Genomic DNA, 19100 nt, shown 5'->3' on the forward strand with positions numbered 1-19100 from the left:
ATGTGTTAATGCAGAAAGGTATTGAAAAACTCTGGTCAACCAACCAGCAGTCTGCCTGCTGTGTGGTATGAAATGCGTGGAAGAAGAGCTACCAACTGTCTGTTACATATAGATGAAAAATAAAGCTCTGACGTGACCTCGGGTCAGCAGCCTGACGGTCAGAGAAACAGAAACGTGCTGAATTGTGGATCTCTGAGCTGCACATCAAAGATGCACCTATGCACAGATCAAGTCTCAAAAGTGCCTCATATACATGTTGATGCAAAGCGCTGCAAGAGCAAACGTTTCCACTTCATTTGCAGAGGTGTTTTTATTTTGGAATGTGTATTTATTGTTTGCAATGCTTAAATATTAGTTTGCAGCTCTTTGCACATATTAATAAAAGGTTGAACTAACTGATGAAATAAAGTCTGTGCGGTTTAGTTGTTCCACTCATATTAAACCAAATGATGGTGTGGCTGTTCTAGTGTGAACTAAGAGAGGGTTTGAATGTAAGAGAGAGAGTTAAAATGTAACCCCTGCACCTCGACTGAGGAGGTGAGTTACATTAGTGCTTCCTCTTTATTAGAAAGCGGTTTGAGTGAATTAGTCTGTTATTTTTTTGGAGGAGATCTACTCATTAGTCATGCGAGGCATCCATCTGAACTCTATCGAAATAAAGGTGTATTTTAACTCATTTAAATATATTCTAATATCAGAGATATAGGACTATACGAAGTAGCTGCTGACATCTAAAACGACAGCAGACTTATTGTGTCTTTCTTCATCTCATCACTTTTTTCTGTGTGTGTTTTTCTGTTGATGCCTTTCAAACAAAACTAGCCATGATATTTTCCCCCTTCCCCCTCTGACAATTAATATCAGTTAACCCCGCCCCTTTTCAGATTTGTTCACCAAAAGAAAAGAAAAAAAAAACGTCATTAACGCTGTTTATTATTTGTCAGACCGGTTTCATTTTCATACTTTGTAAATATCTATGTTGTATGGAGCTTGAACTAAAATGTAAATATGTTTACTGTATTTGTAATAATTATAATCCATTCGCTGTACAGCATAGATGTGTCATGCAGATATCCTAATTCTGTGTATGGTAATCTTGCACCATTGAACTGTTAGTGAATGAGGCAACAATAAAAGTGTGAAGCGTGCATTAGCAGATCAAGTGGTGCCTGCTTATTTCCTGCTTTATGTGAGCTTCTTCTGTAGTTTATTATGTGCTTTTAGCCCCAAGAAACCACCCTTTTACTGTGGCGCACAATAAGATCTTCTGATGTTTGTTGTCATCTTCCTGTGAACTCCTGTGAACAGGTGGATTAATTCATTTCAAGTTTATGTATGTAGCACCAAATCACAGCAGGGGCTGAACACTGTAAAGACTCTAGAATAATTATGGAGGCACAACATTTAAAGCTCCCATCCTTCCATCCCACAGACCTAAAAGTTAGTTATATGATAAACAGCCCCGTGTTTGTTTACTTGATTTGTAAAATGCAAAGTGGTGACTTTTTCTCTTCAAGTACGTCCTCATATGGAGATAGTTTTTTTTAATGGCCCAAAACAAGTCATTGTTTACAACAATGTACATTTTATTGGGCAGAATGAGGTAAACAGTGAAGAAAAGTATGAGAAAACGGAGCATAGGATCTCCGGAGACTGTGGGAACTAGAATTATTGTATACATGTGTGTGTATTAAGGACTGACACAGACAAAGAATTAATCATACAATGAAGCAATGTCCTTTTTAAATGTTTATTTATAAACAGGATAAAGCCATTCAAGTATTGAGTCATGAATAAAACGTCAGCACCCCCCACGATCACACAGCGGCTCCCTCTTTTCTACCTGGCCTTCATGCGTTCCTCTTCCAATCTAGGGCCTCTCTCCTTCCAGTGCTCAGCTTGCTTCCTTTTAATACGACCTTTAAACAGCTGAAAGGACACCTCTGGACACACCCATGCCTCAACATGTGATCACTATCAGCTAATTTGTCCCATTGCCAGCCAATCCACAGTGGATTAAAACAATGTAAAATAACACACTGAAACAATGTGATACAAACAGAATAAAATCATGCAAATAAAAACTACATTCACAAATAAACAATAAAATCAGAAAAAAAACCAATATAAAAGATGAACACAAATTTCTACTGTGTGAAACAGTTTCACTCTTTGAATATTTTTCATTTCTTACAATCAGAATTCTCCAATAGATTTGTAGAAGAAAATTATTTTTCTTTCATGCATCACCAACTGAACCTTTTATGTAAACTTTTCAAGTTGCAGCCTAACCTCATTGAATTTTGCTTAGCAAAGTACTTTTCAACTCTAATAATTAGTAAGATTATATTTCTTATCATCTGTTGGTCGTCTGACCTGATAAACCTCAATGAACATTATAACACAGGAGTGATTGTCTCTAAAAATGGGCTCCTGCACGCTTGCAGACATTTTTCCATCACAACTTATGGATGATGAAGGATTTGATTAAAGCTGTGAAAACATTACTGATAACCTTCATGTGATGTTACATTAAAGCCAATTTTCTATTAAAAGCAGGGACTTTTCTAACTGACCTCCAACCTTTGAGCAGTAGTGTGTACTGTATGTTTGTATGTAACTGTATCTGACCTGGATTTTATCACCAGTTTCAAATATGAATTTTCTTTAAAGTCTGTCTTTAAATACAAATGAAGTTCAACTTTAGCAAGGCTGATGGTAAACTGTCCCTAACAAGTCCACTTTATTGCGTGCTCATTGACTTTCTCCTATCAGAGCTGTTTAAGAAGCCCACTTGATACATGCTGATTAATCTATCACGCGTATCAGTGGCTCATGGTTGCTTAAAGCCTATGTCTGAACTTGAGCACAGAGGTAGAGCATCATTCAATCCTTGAATCCCATCATTCAAGGATGACAAACTCCACTTTCTCTGCATCAAGACAGCTCATAATTTTTTAACAGTCTCTCCCTGTCCTCATACTTTTATATATTCTTCTGTAATAGATAACTATACGCTATCATTGCAATCTACACTACAGCTCAAAAGTTTGAAGTCAATTTTCACCTGGTTTATAACCATGTGATCAGTTCACACATCAGTGTCTAAAAAACGCTAATTTTTTAGCTGTATCTATCATCAAAAATTGAGTTGATTGCAAACTCTCCCTAACAAGTTCACTTTATTGCGTGCTCATCAATCTCCTCTACGGCTCAAAAGTTTAAAGTCAGTTAGAAACGTCTTTTTATCTTAAAAAAACAAGATTCTTTTCATATTTTGTAAATTAGTTGTGAATGCAAATAAAATTATTGCTTAAAACTTGCATTGATCACCAATTATGATTGATGTTTGATAAAATATTACCTGGTGTATGGATACAACAATAAAGGAGTTGTATGGATTACAACAATAATAGCGAGTGTGTAGATTATATTACCTATCCTCAGTTTATCACATTAAATCTCAGCCTACTGGTGACCCAGCAGTTTTCAAAATACAGCCGCGCTAACCAACATCATTTTTTCAAGTAATATAAAAATCAATTTGATTTATTACCTTTTTAAACATCTGATTTTTCTTTCTAATGTCATTAAAACAAGTTTGCACATTTGTATAACAACAGTTGGACCTCCAGATCTTTTAAACTTTCAGTTTTTTTCTCAGTGTGACACATAGATTTGTTTCCGTCTCTTTCAATAAGAAAGTCAAATCTTCAAACCCTAAAGCAATCTTTGTTTCTTTCAATCATTCCAATATTTTTCATCTCCTGTTAATTGCAGTTAACCAGGGCTTAGCTACTCTGATCTACAGTGATTTTGGGGGTGTGGATACTTAATTTTTTCACAGGTGCAGAGCCTTTTTCTACAAAATTACGAACAAACTGCATTTTTTTAAATTACCATTAACATTAATGTAGACTGACGAGTAACTCAACATGTGACACAGTGATCAGTAGAGAAGAAAGAAAATAACCCATTTCAAAATTTCTAGTTCAGATCAAAATTATTGTTCTGATTAAGGAAACAGTAAATTTGGCCACGTTATTGTTCTGATCCTCCAATTTTCCCTTTCCAATGTGAATAAATAAAATTCAACTTTTTTTTTTTTTTAAATAAAAGCAGATGAACACCCAGATATTTCTTACATTAAAAATCTTCCAACAACCTTTCAAAAGAAACATTTTTGTCTTTCCTCAATTTTGAGACCAACTGAACCCACAAACCTGAAGCTCCAGACTCCAAACTAACCAAATTTAATGTTTCCTTAATCAGCACAGTAATTTTTTAACTCTTTGTGTGTTATGTTTACTCAGTTTTGATGCTTGCTTCTTCGACTTGATCCGTGATTAGCTCTGCACCGTCGCTCTGCTGTTTCCTCTCTCCTCATGCTTCTCCTTCATGCGTCCTGTCCTCAAATATAATCCAACCTGCCTCCTTGTTTCCTCCTTGACTTGTATTCGCAAAATTTCCAGGTAAATTAAGAGAAATCCAAAAAAGTTTTCCTGCTTCAAAAGCTCTTCCAGTTGCCTGTCTTCTTGTCCTCCTTCAAATGTGCATTTTTGTATATTGTATGTATTGTATGTATTTATTTGACTTCATATTGCCATGACAACATATCACAGAGCATCATGGTAGTTTAAAGCAGGTGGTTCTGTCCTTTGCAGAAATGCTGGTGTTCCATAGTCATGTAAAAGTATGTTAATAATCTTTAAACAGACACTCACTGATCCTGTAAGAGCAGGAATTTACCTACAAACTCTCACAGTCCCCATCAGTATTCTTCATTCTGCTCTGCAGCAATGGTCACAGTGGCTGCTTTAAGTACGTTTGCCCCATAGAAATCCACTGATGTTCAGTGAGTCCCTTTGATACATATTTAGACCTTCATAATTTTCAGGGTGCATGAGTGTTATATCTCCATCTCATCCTAAACATTTTACCAACATGTAAAAGGCATACGTCCACAAGATTCTAATGTGTTTGTGCTGAAATTCAGTTTTTTATATTCTAGTTTTTTTCTTCAATCAGCGGGCAGCTTAAATATCTTGAATGACAGTTGCTCATTATCAGAGCTCACATACATGTGTGTTTGCTTGTTTAACATGTTTTCATTTGGATGTCTTAATATACACAAAGTGAAAATCCAGGTCAAATATAGAATTTGTAACGCTGCGATTTTTTGGACAGCTGTCTGCACCGATGTTTACTGGGTACTTGTACACATTATGTTGACATCCTCCATGACACAAACAAAAAACCTGTTTTATTCTAAATAAATGTGTGAGATGGTCCTCAGGCCTCTAAATCCACGTCCAGGTTTGGGTGACTACTTGGATTAGGGGAGTATTATTTAGAGCAATGTTTGTCACTTTAGTTAATGGCTAAACTAAGGCTGTTTTTGTTCAGTCTTTTTCTGACTGAACTTTCACATTTAACATGCTAACTGAAGCCTGTAGAGTCTGAGATGTAGCTCTTTTATTTTCTGTTTTGTACAGTCTGACTTAGGGGTGAATTTGCTGGGATTTCAACTCCTAGAAAGATTAGTGCCTCTGTTGAATGTTTTGAAGAATCTTCTTCAGAGTAGACCTGTGGTGTAAGTTGACAGTGAATGAAAAATTCATTTAAATGCACCTTAGAACACACATGCATCAACACTACAATGAGCGGGTGGAGGGAGGTTTGGCGTCTTCTCTCACCCCCGTTCTCTGCGGCCCGCTGGAGCAGGGGGGCTAGGAGGAGGAGTTGGCCGTCCGACTGCGGTCTGGAGTGTGGGGCCTCCCTGCTGCTGCGGAGTCGGGGCGGTCTGCCTCTCCCCACCGCAGGGAAAAGGGTAACACCACCTGGGTCTGGGTGCAGTTCCCCCCTCCAGGGGCAAGGGTACCTAGACCCGGTTTGTAGAGTACGCTTGGGGAGTGTGATCGTGTGTACAGCGTCTCTTTATGTCTGTCTCCACGTTGGTTGAGTGTGGAGTGAGTGCATATGAGAGCATGAGGGTGGGAATGGATGTTTGTGTCTGTGTGTGCCTGTATGTCTGTGTCTATATGTCAGGTTGGGTATCAGACGCCACCTCTCTGGGGACACCTCAGGCCCTCCAAGGTTTGGAGGCCTATCTCCCCCCACCACCACTTCCCCTGCCAGTGGCGGACTCCCTCAGACATCGGTGCGTTGGTGGTTCTTTGTGTCTGGGGGTGGGCGTCCAGGTACACACCGGCTCACTCCTTGGCGGCCGCTTGTCGGGGCCTGGAGCCTGGGGCTCGCTCGGGCCACTTCGGAGGTGGGGTGCCCCCGGCCTCTCGACCTGGGGCTCGGTCACTCAGGCACAGCTGGCTGCCGGCGGAGCTCACGGGCGCGTCACTGCAACCCCCCCTGGCTTCTGCTCCGCGGCTGCTGAGTGAGCCCTCATCTGGGACTCTCCTCAGCTCTTTCTGGGACAGTGGCGCGGCTGCCCCTCTGTTGGTCTTCCTTGGTCTGTTGTGTTCTGGGGGCCTCTGGATGTCTGGAGTTTTGATCTCCTCCATACCTGCTTCATGCCCTGGAGGACGGGGCTGTGGCCCCCCCACACCCTCTAGCAGATCATTACATGAAGGAACCTTTTAAAAAAAAACAAGCGCGTCCATGCTCACAGGTGTACACACGGGTGCTCACACCCACAAACTACACCCTTTTTGGCTCCTACCTCAAAGCACACTGTGTTCTGTTGATCTTATGTGCTGCACAATAATGTTTAATATTTAGTATTTACTGTCATATTCCCATATATCATTGTGATGTTGTTTATTCTATTACTCTTGTTCTCTTCTGCTTGTTTTCTTTTTTCTTTCTCAGCAGGTGATCCAGGTGATCGATATATGCATTTTTTTTTCCCTGCCCATTCTGTTGGTTTTTGTTTTTTGCCCTTCTCCCCCGTCCCTCTTCTCAGCTGTTTCTCTTTCCCTCTTTCTTTCTCCCCTTCTTTCCTCCAGTCAAGTCTGTCCCGTATTCAGCAAGTGAAAATAAAATAAACAATAAAAGGTGAATCAAATAGACCATTATGGCAAGGCTGGGATGGTCAATTTGGTAAAGTAAATCCATTGGGCATCTTTCTTTGCCTTTAGACAATAATTCTGATGGCAAAAGAGCCAAACGGGACAGGAAAAAAAAAAGAAAAAAAAAAGACAGTGAATGAAAAAAAGCATAAAAAGCTGCTGTACTTTTAATTTTCCAAGAGAGGTAATGCACACAATGCAGAGACAAGGGCACGGGGGATATCCAAGTTCTAGGAAGGCAGCCTGCTGCTGTACACAGGCGGATTCTTCTCAGTCATAGTTGTGAACAACTTGACTGTTTACTCAAACCACACAAAGAGCGCTGTTCCCATTCTGGGAGGTCTACTCATTGGTGTTTGTACCTCTTAAAATTATAAGTAGCTATATATAAACAGCTATATTAAGTTTGGCTTAACATAGGTTAAATAGTATACTTTCCTGTTTTAACATTTATGATGGCTCAAAATTAATACCTTACAAATTAAAACCCTGAATCATCACTACAACCCTTGTGTGAACTACAAGGGTGCCATCTTTTTTCTTTTCAATCCATTAAGTACCACACTGAGCAAGAAAGGAATTAAGCTCTTCATGTTGACCCCAGAAATTTTAATGTATCACTTTGTATTCTTAGTTACACTGTAGCAGGTGACAGTAATTAAAAGCTACACTTTAGCTGTGGTGTGTCAAACTTATTTTAAAACAATACAGATGTACACTACACTGTTATTGACTGCAACCACTTACTTATCTGCATGGCTGCAGTCAATGACCGTGTTTCAAACATCCTTTGTATGGAAGACAGTGGACCAAAGCCCACCTTTCTTTTCCAGCCCTGGTTGTAGTGACATGGCTCTGTTATCAGGGTGTTTTTGTTCAGCTCCAGCCTTGAGACCACAGCTGGCGCCGAAGTGGTAAACCTCTATCACATGTTTGGATTAAAACTTAGGCCTATATAGCTGCTGGTTCCAGCTTAAGCAATATTTTAAAAATACTAAATTCTTCATTGATTTGAGCTGTGGGGTTTGCTATACACTGGCAGAAAATTGTAGAGTAACTGGTGAAAACAAACAAACCAAATAACAAGATCCTTGAATTCCATCTTTTCTATTAACAGAAACTCCAACAAATTTGTGGCCAATTGAGGATGTTTAGGATATGAAAAGTCCAGTCCAGCAGGTGGCGGTAATGCGCCTTAAAGCTTTAACCGCCAAAAAATCCAAAAGCTGAAGAAGAAGAAGCCGAGTTCCCGCTTTATGGCGTTTTTCTCTCAGTTTATTGTCTAGACTGATTTAAAGGTAAGCACCTAGCTAATATTAATCCGAGTTTAGTTAATCTTGAGTTTAGCTCCTGAATGAGGCTTTCTGTTGCTCTCCTCGGTGTCTCTTCTCAAGTTTTTGTGAACCAGTTGGAAAAAAAATCTGACTAAATTGACTCAAGCTGCTTTAAACTAATTCACAGAAAGATATCACCAAAAGGTTGTGAAACAGAGAAGAAAAGAATTTTATTAGAAGAAAGCTTTTAAATGAGCTCATTGTAATCAGAGTTTCTGTTATTTTATTAGTCTGTTATTAAGCGCTAATTAGCATCTCTGTGGCACCTGCACAGTTTATGAATGCAGCCTGCTAACCAAGCTAGCTAGCGCCACCGTTCATCAATATAAGGTCACTTCCGGCTCCAAAAGACCCAACGTGTTGGGGTAAAAGTGCTATAATGAAATCCATTTAAAAGAAAGGTAAAAATAAATGTATTCCTGGCTAAAACACAGCTGCCTTTCTCTTATCAGCGCACCACAGGGCATGTGATTGTAAAAACTGGCCTCACTCTGAGAGGCCTGTTGTTAGAATCATTTCAAAGATAATTTGATAAATTCTGATCAGTATTCAGTAAATGAGTCCGATTAACTGTTAGCAAAATAATAATGATAGGCCAGAGATGCATATTAAAAACAAATACAGCCTCGAACCCTAAGAGGGAATCTGTGTTCTTATCACATTTAAATGTACTGCAGATCTTTTAAAGCTCCAAACAAAACTGAAATGGAGGAACAAAGATATATAGAATAAAATAGTCTTTTATTGTCTTTGTACATATTCAACTAAATTGTGGGTGCTCCACACCAACTGTGCATGGAAAACAATATAAATAGTAAGACAGTAAGAATAAATAACATATAAGAGGAGTATATACAAAGAGGAGGAAGGCACACATTAGAGAACAGGTTGCAGAATGCTTGAAAGTAGTGCAGTGGACTTGAGACAAGTAGAGAATCGGAGTGTGACTGAGTGATGAGGGTTACTCAGATCATGGCTCAGATTTCTAAACCCACTCAGATAGTTTAATCTTCCACGGCACACCTGATCAGTTCTCACGGCACACGTATATATGCCGCGGCACAGTGGTTGGGAAACACTGTACTCGTTTATGCAGCTCCATTGATTGTTCTGTTTTCGTTCTTTGCCAGGGCCTTTTTAAAGAGGAATTGCTCTCCTGGTACTGGTGTGCCATACTGCTGAATTTGGTATCAGTGCTCAAACATTTTGTGTATGTTTTAAACAAGTTGTCCACCCAGGGAAGCTAAAATTTGTTGTTTGTGCTCTCAGATGAACATATGAGACACTTTGACTCTTCAGTGCAGTGTGGAGCCTAACAAAGTTCTGTTTTGTGTCCCAGCTGATCAGCAGGAGGAGAAGAGTCTGACGGAGCAGCAGGGGAACATTTACGCTACTTGGACTCAGCTCAGCCACTGCAGAGAAAACAATGAGTTCGACAAAGAAGGTGACAGATACTAGTGTTAAGAAATACTCCATTAACCCTTTAAGGCCTATTGGAGCAGGAATGCTCCATTTTGCGTAACAATTTTAAAATCTCGGTAGAACCGCACTTAAACAAAAATTGCTTAAAAAGCACTTGCAGCAAAAAAACATAACATACCAGAAACATGCTTTGCCGATCCGATCAGCTGTTCATAGCACTTCCTACGTTGGAATAGATGCCAGCGCGAACTATCACATGTCCGACTTTACCTGCCAAAACCTGCCTTCAGCGATACCTATACTGGTGTTTTTAAAAGTCATGTTTGACTTTATTCTTTTCTGTATTGTTTCTGGGATGCTTAGAACTCAAACTGCACTGTTGGTAATAGTTTATTTTGATGCACATGCTGTTTGTTTTGCAAATTTGCATTATAATATTTATTTTTGTTTTTCCTGCAGTATATAAAAATCTCAAAAATACTCAAAACAAATTTCCTGTGGTTGGAAACAATGTGCAACTCTTTTGCATTTACAGTTTTGAGGGATAAACCTCTGAAATTTCTCTAACTAGAAATATGTGTAGAAACAGACCAAAAAAACCTATTTTCTTTTTGTTTTTTTGCACTTTATGTACACTCAACAAAAATATAAACGCAACACCTTTGTTACTGCTCCCATTCCCCATGGGATGGACGTAGAGACCTAAAATTCATTCCAGATACACAATATAACCATCCCTCCCAAACAGTGGTCACAAATCAGTCCAAATGTGTGGTAGTGGGCACATCTGCTATATTGAGATAATCCATCCCACCTCACAGGTGTGCCACATCAGGATGCTGATCTGACATCATGAATAGTGCACAGGTGTACCTCAGACTGCCCACAACAAAAGGCCACCCTGGAATGTGCAGTTTTGTCTCACAGCAAAATGCCACAGATGCCACAAGCAATGAGGGAGCGTGCAATTGCCATGCTGACAGCAGGAATGTCAACCAGATCTGTCGCCCGTGCATTGAATGTTCATTTCTCAACCATAAGCCGTCTCCACAGGCGTTTCAGAGAATATGGCAGCACATCCAACCGGCCTCACAACCGCAGACCTCGTGTAACCACACCAGCCCAGGACCTCCACATCCAGCAGGTTCACCTCCAAGATCGTCTGAGACCAGCCACCCAGACAGCTGCTGGAACAATTGGTTTGCACAACCAAACAATTTCTGCAAGAACTGTCAGAAACCGTCTCAGGGACGCTCAACTGCATGCCCGTCGTCCTCATCGGGGTCTTGACCTGACTCCAGCTCGTCGCCGTAACAGACTTGTGTGGGCAAATGCTCACATTCGATGGCGTCTGGCACGTTGGAGAGGTGTGCGCTTCACGGATGAATCATGGTTCACATTGTTCAGGGCAGATGGCAGCTGAGAATGTCCCAGTTCTTGCATGGCCAGCATACTCACCGGACATGTCACCCATTGAGCATGTTCGGGATGTGCTTGACCGGCGTATACGACGGCGTGTACCAGTTCCCACGAATATCCAACAACCTCGCACAGCCATTGAAGTGGAGTGGACCAACATTCCACAGGCCACAATTGACAATCTGATAGACTCCATGCGACGATGTGTTGCACTGCATGAGGCAAATGGTGGTCACACCAGATACTGACCGGTTCTGGGTCCCCAGACCCCCAATAGCGCAAAAAACTGCACATTCCAGGGTGGCCTTTTGTTGTGGGCAGTCTGAGGTACACCTGTGCACTACTCATGATGTCAGATCAGCATCCTGATGTGGCACACCTGTGAGGTGGGATGGATTATCTCAATATGGCAGATGTGCCCACTACCACACATTTGGACTGATTTGTGACCACTGTTTGGGAGGGATGGTTATATTGTGTATCTGGAATGAATTTTAGGTCTCTACGTCCATCCCATGGGGAATGGGAGCAGTAACAAAGGTGTTGCGTTTATATTTTTGTTGAGTGTAGTTACTATGGACTCAATGCATACATAATATTAAAATTTGGGATATAATGGTCATATTGATGTATAGCAACTTGAAATGCTCCCAAAAATGGCATTAAGGGCATGTAAAAATATAAAGATAAGCTCTGACAAACTTGGTTCTATGGTAGGTCTTAAAGGGTTAAAAGATGAAGTACTGATATATATATTTTATGCAAAACTAACTGAACCTTGTGCTATATTATTGCTATATATTGTCGCATGGAGTCACATCACAGCAAAATCTCCAGTGTTAAATTAACACTAGAGAGTGTCTATATGGGTCCACTCCTCTGAGTGTTAAATACAACACTGTTGAGTGTTAAATTAACACTTTTGACAGTGTTATATGTTTAAAAGTAACCTAGTCAGTTTTGAAGATTAACAATGGCTAACACTGGGCAGTGCTGATTTTCTAACACTGGAAAATAACTCAAAATGTTAGAAATATTCCAGTGTTAGAAAATCAGCACTGCTCAGTGTTAGCCATTGTTAATCTTCAAAACTGACTAGGTTACTTTTAAACATATAACACTGTCAAAAGTGTTCATTTAACACTCAACAGTGTTGTATTTAACACTCCGAGGTGTGGACCCATATAGACACTCTCTAGTGTTAATTTAACACTGGAGATTTTGCTGTGCACAAACCACCTGCAACTCAACACCTCAAAGACTAAGGAACTGGTTGTGGACTTCTTGAGGTCCAGAGAAGGTCCACTGCCGGTTCAGATAGAGGGGGAGGAGGTGGAGGTGGTCAACAAGTACAAGTACCTCGGGCTGTGGGTGGACAATAAACTGGACTGGTCATGCAACACAGAGCACCTGTATAAAAAAGCCCAAAGCCGACTGTACTTCCTCAGGAGGCTGAGGTCTTTTAACATCTGCAGGAAGCTCCTGAGGATGTTTTACCAGTCAGTGGTTGCTGGAGTACTTTTCTATGCTGTGGTGTGCTAGGGGAGCAGCACAGCAAAGAGGGACTCATCCAGGCTGGAAAAACTGATCAGGAAGGTTGGCTCTGTGGTCGGCATGAAGCTGGACACTCTGGTGACAGTGGCAGAGAAAAGGACACTAAAAAAACTGCTGGACATTATGGACAATCCTGAGCATCCTCTGCACACGGCCATAAACAACCAGAGGAGTCTGTTCAGTGACAGGTTGCTTCTCCCCAAGACAAGAACTAACAGACTTAAAAACTCCTTTGTCCCACACGCCATCAAACTGTTTAACTCCTCTCTGGAGGGGAGAGGGAGGGGAAACAGGAGGACAAAGGAGGGGGGAACAACTAAGCTGTAGTGCCTCTTCACTTCACTGTGCAATACCTTTTGTTAATAGTCAATGGTGCAATAGACCTCAATACTTGAAATGTGCAATTCACTTGTATTTTTATATTTATTCCTATTTATTCTATTTATCCCCTTCGTATATTTTATTTATATTTGTCTCTGTGTTTATATGTGTGTGTGTGTGTGTATATATAATATTCTGTAACTTCTGTCGGTGCAGTGCTTTTGGAAACCGAATTTCCCAGAGGAACCCACCCGAGGGATTAATAAAGTTTTATCTTATCTTATCTTATTAATGTAATGTAATATTCATGTAATAATACAATGCCTACATTGTAGAGGGTGAAAATGGGCAGGGAAGAGGTTAAAGTGGGATTCAGCAGGATTCAACCCTAAAATCAGCTGTAGTGGCTCAGTGTGGGGAAAAGAGTCACAGCTCACAATCATTTCTATTGAGAGCTCCAGTCGATGTTCTTAATGTACAGACTGTGATCAGCTGACCTGCTGCTCTCTGTGGATGTACACAACTGAATTCAACCAGATGTCTGCAGATGTTTCATGAGTTGTCCTGGCTGATTTCCATCCTCTACACCAGGGGTGTCAAACTCAACTGCACAGGGAGCAAAACTCAAGGCACACTTTAGGTCGCGGGCCAAACAAGATAAACATTTATTGAACACACTAAAACCATGTTTTTTAAACAGAAATATGAATAAAAACAGACAAGAATATTATTCCAGAATAAATAAACTTAAAAAATCAACTTTAACTTTAAATGTTTTGATCTTCATAAATATATATCCGGTCAAAATTATGCAAGTTAGAAATATGAACATGCTGCAAAAACCCCAGAAAAAATAAATGAAAACATACACAAGGTTGGAGCTGCATGTAGACGGAGCTGGGGCATTGCTGCAGGAATGGAACTAATAAACTGTGCAAGCCATTCAGTGTCGTACTTTGCCTTGAGTGTACCATTACACTGCAGCTCCATCTGAATCTGCACAGGTGCAGTTTCCACATAAAGAAGCAGCTCGAAATTCTCTGTTTGTGCTTCACAGTCACCAAAGCGCCGCGAACTCAGTGCGCTCAGTTTATCAGCAAAGTGCGCCGACTTGGTTCACCATTACTTGGCAACAGGGAAAGTGAGACAGGTTGCACTGGTGCATTTGTGACAGCTTCACTTGAAATGCCTTCACTGCATCATACATGTCATGTCCATGAACTGACAGATTTCCTTGCTGAGCTCAAAAACTCTATTGAGAACTTTTTCCCAACTCAGCCAACGGAACTCTGTATGATAAGGATGTCGCCAAACTCTGAATCATAGAAGGATGAAATTGACGGTGATTTAAACCTTTAAACTCAGATAAAATTTACGGTTTGTGTTACGGTGATCGTTACATGCTCCATTTATAGGACTTTACCACACAGCCTGGTGTATGATGCAGGATTGGATTTCATGTGTTACTGTTTAGGCTCAAATCAGTTTGATCTTTGAAGCCCGCAGTGATGAAATAACTCCCCTCAAATGCCTTAAACCAAAAGTAACAAGCCTGTTTTGAAAATGTAAGGAGTAGAAAATACATATATATATTTTTTTAATGTAGCTGTGAATTCATCCAGATGTCAGCAGATGTTTCATGAGTTGTCCTGGCTGATTTCCTTTCTCTACACTGACAGTACTGTCTTTATATTATACACTATACTGTTGGTATGTGGGTGGAGCTCAGTGAATGAATGTCAGCATCATGAGCTTAAGTTTAAGTTAATCTTTGCTACACTTGATGTAATCTAACTCTGACATGAGCACCACAGTCACTGTGCACCAGTCACACACTGTTCTTTACTTAAATCCATCACATTACAGTAAACTTGCCTGCTTATCCTGCACTAACCTGCAGAGGATTTTACTGCAGTCTTTAAATCACATTGTGAGACAAACTGCACACAAACAGTTTGTGTGTTTACTGATGTTTGTTGGGCTGATAGAATCGCTGCATTTGAAATTACCTGCCACAACATTTATTACTATTCTGAGTGTTAGCATTAATATTTGTGTACAAGTAGGAGGGATGGGCATGATTTTAGAGTGTTTGAACAATGATTAATTATCTTTAACACCAGGTTGGATGTAATGTGTTACTACTACCAGTAGGTGGGGATAGGGGACCTTTAAGGTGTTTGGTGCCACACTCCACCTTCAGGTTTAAAATGAGAGGTTGATCGCGCAGAGAATCGCTGACCGTTATGTGTGTGTGTGTGTGTAAAAGCAGCAGGATATATGTTTTACTTCTGCTGAGCCAAATAAGACAGGTCAGGGTGAAGAAGTGACAGCCAAAGAAAAGCTTACCACAAAACGAAAAAGTTATGACAAATCAGACTATAAGGCAAAAAGAAAGTGCAGCTTTATGGTTTCATGGACAAAATAATTTCTGTGGCTGCAATATGATGAGCTATATAACCGGGGCTGCACATAAGTGGTCCGCAGGTGCACATTCGCTGTCAAAATAAAAAGCGCACACAAGATAAGATGTTGCAACGCGTGTTTGTGTACATAAGATTTTCTGGAGGAGGACAGACATTTGTTTAGAACTCTTAAAGATGTCGAAGAAGCTCCTTTAAGCAATTACTTTGGTGTTCCTCCACCTCCAAACAAATGTCAGAAGGAGTCCGAACCACAAAAGAAGCTCGTATTCTCGGAAAAGTGGTTGCAGGAGGTGAGCTGGCTTCAAACAAATGATGAACGCACAGAGATGTGGTGCAGAATGTGCCGTGAAAATTCCACTCTAGCGGACAAAAACAGTGCCTTTTATATGGACGCAAACGCGCGTTGCAACTTCTTATCTGGTGCGCGTCTTTTATTTTGACAGCGAATGCGCACATGCGGACCACTTATGTGCACCTGTATAAATAACATAATGTTCTGCCGGGTGTGTGGTTGGTTTTCCCTCGATTTCTGAGTCGACAAGCGCCTTTGTTACTGGGACCAGTCATTTTAAGAAAGGCCCCCATTAGAACCCATGAGAAATGCAAGAAATGCATTATTGCTCAGTCTGCAATATCTTTCCCAGAACAAACAACAATTGCAAATAACATACTAAAAATAAACCTGAAAAATCTGTTTAGAACAGCGTACTATGTTGTAAAGAGTGAACTACCACTGGCAAAATTTAGCAGTCTTTGCAAACTTCAAAAAGCAAATGTCCTAGATCTTGGTTCCACTTGTCACTTACGCGTGACTTCAGTGGAAATTTTGAATTCAGGATCTGACACAGACTGATTCATGTTCTACACAGTTCTTACAAGTTCATAGAAATTTCTGTTCAATTAGAACCAAGTATTTGAGTTGATGATTGTAATTTTTATACAATGTTGTAATTTGTGTTTCATGTTTTGTTTGTTTTGAGTCCCTGCCCAAAGGGCTACCAGGGATTTTGAAATTTTGCGAGCCCTGACTAGTGTTAATGGAGGGAGTTTGAAGCTTCAGTTTGTTCAATGACTGCATTTCACTCACTGCCTCTGTTTGTATCTCTGTCACTGCAGGACCAACATGGACCGAGAAGTCAGCGCTCTCAGGAGGCCGACAAACCTCACAGAAGAAAGAGAGAGAAAAAAAACACCTGTGACGAGTGTGGGAAGGATTTTACCTGGAAGTTTAAACTAAAGCAACATCAGCTCATCCACACTGGAGAGAGACCGTTCAGCTGTGACTTGTGTGGAAAGTCGTTTTCCTGGAAGAATTCCCTAAAAACACACCAAGTCGTCCACAGTGGAGTTAAAGCTTACAGCTGTGATCAGTGTGGTAAAGCTTTTACTCGAAGTAGCCACTTACAGAGTCATCTAGTTACCCACTCTGGAGTTAAGGCATACAGCTGTGACATCTGTGGAAAAACTTTCAGCCGGCTAGGGTACCGAAATATACACGTACGCATTCACTCCGGAGAAGATGTGTACTGGTGTGATCAGTGTGGTAAATACTTTACAACAGACGCACACTTACAACGCCACATGTTTACCCACACTGAGGAGAGACCTTATCAATGTGACCTGTGTGAGAAGACTTTTAAAACTCCACAGTACCTGAGAGAACACCAACAGATCCACACCAGAAAGAGACTCTACAAGTGCAGTTACTGTGAGGTTTGTATTTTTATTTTATTCTTGTAAGTTCAGTCTGACTGTTTGGAACAAGTCTGCTCATTAAATTGTGTTAGCATGTTAGCACTTCTACTGCACCGAAGAGTAGCTCTGAGCCATTATTCAGGTTTTCATTTCATTTAAGTGTAAGTCAGAGGTTACTGTAATATTAAATAAGTATTGCTGTAGTATTATGGTGGTAGTATTGTAGTTATTGTAGCCCAGTAAACTGAGTGTGTTAATTGAAACAGTAAAATGTAATTGGACGTCTGCAGAGATGCTCTTTATTTCAGGCGACTTTCAGGATAAAAGTGTTGAAGGACTGACTTACACTGTCTTTGTGTCTTTGTTTAGAAGCAGAGCGACACAGATGGATCCACTTCTCAACCCTGTCATCGCTGTGGTGGTGGGAAAGACTTTCGTTGTGACATCTGTGGAAAAACTTTCAGTCAGCAAGCCGGCCTAAAAATACATCAACGTAAACACACTGGAGACAAACTGAAATACTGCAAAGAATGTGGGAGAAGCTTCCCCACATCAAGTGAGTTAAAACGACATGAACTCTTTCACAGTGGGGTCAAAAAGCACCTCTGTGATCAGTGTGGGTCATCCTTCACCACTGCAGGTGACCTTAAAACACACAAACGAGTCCACACAGGAGCGAAACCATACAAGTGCAGACACTGTGACAAAAGCTTCTCACAGTCAGGTAGTCGTAACGAGCATGAACGTACACACATGGAAGGAAACTACAGCTGTGAGCAGTGTGACAAGAGCTTCAGTAATCTCAGTTCATACTCTGCACACAAACGATCCCACGTTACTAATAAACTGTTTCACTGTTACCAATGTGCCAAAACATTCACTTCATCATCTGCTCTGTGCAAACATCAGCGCGATCACGCAGGGCTGAAGTCGTTCCCATCACAGGATCAGAGTGACTCTGAAGAGAGAGAAACATCCTCTGGTTTCAGAGTCCAACTTAAAACCCTGGAGATCAGGCTCCACAGAGTTCAGGTCGGCTCTCCTTAAAGTTCAAATGAGGCCATGAATCAAACTGTTCCTATAGTTCCATTTTAATCTTTATAAATTGTTCCTCTGTAGTGTTTGTGTTCAGTTGTTACCTTTTTTTTTCAGTGGTTGGAGTAAAAATCAGTTTCCTGTTCTCAAGTTTTTATTGAATGTATTTTGTTAAATAAAGTTAAAAAAATGTTAAATAAAGAATTGTTTGAACGACAAAAATTTTGAGCCATGATGTCATTTCCTGTATTTCAGAGTAAAGACTGAAGTGACAAATGGAAACATGTTTACAGTCATGGAATAAACACTGATGGGTCATCTGTAGGAAGTACTATTGCTGACATGACAGACTCGACCTTGTTTACAAAGAAAGAAAGGAACTGATGACATGTGTCAGCAGAGGCTTTCAGGGTTGTTTAGAGTAGAGCTGATAGTCTTAAAGAACACGGCGATTATGACAATTTAACACAATGATCTGAGAAAAATATCTGTTTCTCTCATTTTCACCGTATTCTGATCAAATTTCCAACATTCTTTTAACATTTCAAAAGAAACCTGCAAATTGTCTTTCTTCCACTTTCACACTTGGCCCTAAAAACACCAACATCCGTGCATCACCCTTGTGTCAGTCTAATGAACCTAACATGTGAGTGATACATAACACACATTCACACTGGCTGCATATATCAGTCCGGGGGGGCAGAGCAGAACTCTGTATGAATCAGACGCGCTCACATATTCAGGCTTTCCAGAGGCGTTTACCATCAGAAGAAGCAGAACAATGAATCATCAGCACCCTGCAGAAGAACACAGCAAGCAACAACTCTAACAATAAAGACGTGCTGGAGCCAAAAGATGCAGATAGCGAG

The sequence above is a fragment of the Rhamphochromis sp. 'chilingali' genome (assembly GCF_963969265.1).
Source record: "Rhamphochromis sp. 'chilingali' genome assembly, chromosome: 18".
Lineage (NCBI taxonomy): Eukaryota > Metazoa > Chordata > Actinopteri > Cichliformes > Cichlidae > Rhamphochromis > Rhamphochromis sp. 'chilingali'.